This window comes from Lipotes vexillifer, unplaced genomic scaffold, assembly GCF_000442215.2.
Source record: "Lipotes vexillifer unplaced genomic scaffold, Lipotes_vexillifer_v1.1 scaffold477, whole genome shotgun sequence".
NCBI classification, from domain to species: domain Eukaryota; kingdom Metazoa; phylum Chordata; class Mammalia; order Artiodactyla; family Lipotidae; genus Lipotes; species Lipotes vexillifer.
In genome coordinates this window covers 6,164,793-6,166,616 of record NW_006770652.1, presented here as the reverse complement: position 1 = coordinate 6,166,616, position 1,824 = coordinate 6,164,793, and positions in this window count along the sequence as shown.

The window sequence follows — 1,824 nt, the reverse complement described above, 5'->3', positions numbered from 1 at the left end:
CAAGGACAAATTCACTGTCTTAGTCAGCTGTTAACTCAGAAGGTTGTTAGACTTTTATGGTATTAATCTTACACACACACACTTACACACATAACACAATCTGAGCGGCTTTGGTCATCCAGCCCAGTACTTAGCATATTGTAGCACAACATATACTTTCGTATATTTTTATTAAGTTAATGGGCAGGTGAAGAAGAAAGGCTGTAGTGTGTTCTTTGGGGAGATGGTTGACCCAGGTGTGTGTAGGGTCTGGATATGAAAACTACCCAGGGTTAAAAAGTTTTGATGCAAGGATGAATACATTTCTCAGTCACTAATTTCCAAGTCACTAAAAAACAAAGTGAAATGGATAAAAACATCCTGACTTGGAATATATTCGTCTTATTTCATTGAGTTTTCAACTGCTCGGGTATATCTTAAATTTTTTAAGAAATAAATTGGTGTCGTAAAGAGTCACAAAAATATTCAGTCAGTATAAGAGTAATTTCTGCCTTTTTTTCTACTCTTTTTTTTTTTAGATCATCAAAACTCTTAAGGATTTTGGAAGGATGATAATAATATGGCGAATTTTGTATATATTTTAAGTTTCTCTATCTGGATGTATCAGATTCCAGGTAACTTCAATAACACACACCAATAGAAATTTACAAGGGCCTCAAAGAGTTAACAGATTTTTCAAACCTGGACAAATTCTACTGATCCTCATCTCAACGGTATACTTAGCTTATTTACATATTATAATTAGTATTTTTTAAAAAAGAAAACAACCGTTCAGAAAAACTGGAAGATGGGAAGCCAAAGCCAGAGGCCTTAAAGCAGTTTGGTTTTTTGTTTTTGTTTTAAATCGTATTGACTTAGCAGGAAGAGTTCAAACACGCTCACAGCGTAGGAAATAATCAGACCCAAGTGACCCTCTTAGATGGGAAGAAAAAGTAATTTGCTTGGCATCTCCCAGATTGTTTTAAGAACCGTAGTAAAAAACAAAACGAGGAGGAATATTTCAGAAGCCAATTCGGAGCCCAAACCCAAACCAAAAATCGAACCTGAGACTTTATAAGGGCGAGCAGAGCAATGGGCGGTAAAGGAAAAGAGCCGATGGCTCCTCGGAACAAACCGGGGCAGGGCGGGCAGGAGACGCCCCCGCCAGGGAGACCCTCGCTCGGTTTTCAGAAAGATGCTTCAGAAGCTCCATTTCCCTGTGGTTTCCACCCCCGGAGGCTGCAACTTCTGGTCGCTGGGCGGTGGGGACCGAAAGCCCGGGAAGGAGACCGCGGAGGGGACGACGGGACGCGAGCGCGAAGCGGGGCGGGAGAGCGTGGCCCGCGGGCCACCCCTGCTGTTGTCCGGGGTGCTGAAAAGTCGGGGACGTCCCGGGCGGCGGCAGCCACTGCTCCCTCCCTGAGGGCGGGCGGGGGGTTCAGGCTGAGCACCTGCTAAGCCCGTCCTGGCCCGGGGCCTGGAGGTGCCCACCAGGAGGCCCTCCCCGGACCCTGCTGGGGTACATGTTGGGAGGCGGAGAGCATCTCGGGCACAGCGGACAGGACCCCGGATGCCCCTTCCCCGCCGCTCCGGGTAGCCCCGCGCGGCGACCCCGCTCCACCTGAGCGCTGACTCTCGCCCCCCGGCGCCGCGGCGCCCGCGGGCTGAGCGCGCGACCAGCCGGGGCGCGCGGGGAGGGTGCGGGACCTGGGGGCGAAAGCGGCGCCGGTCCCGGGATTGGGGGGTGGAGGCGATTGCGAGCGGGGCATGCGCAGTGGGGCGGAGGAGGTGGCGATGGCCAGGGGAGGCGGGGGGACTGCTGTTTATTTGCAGCTGGGCCAACTC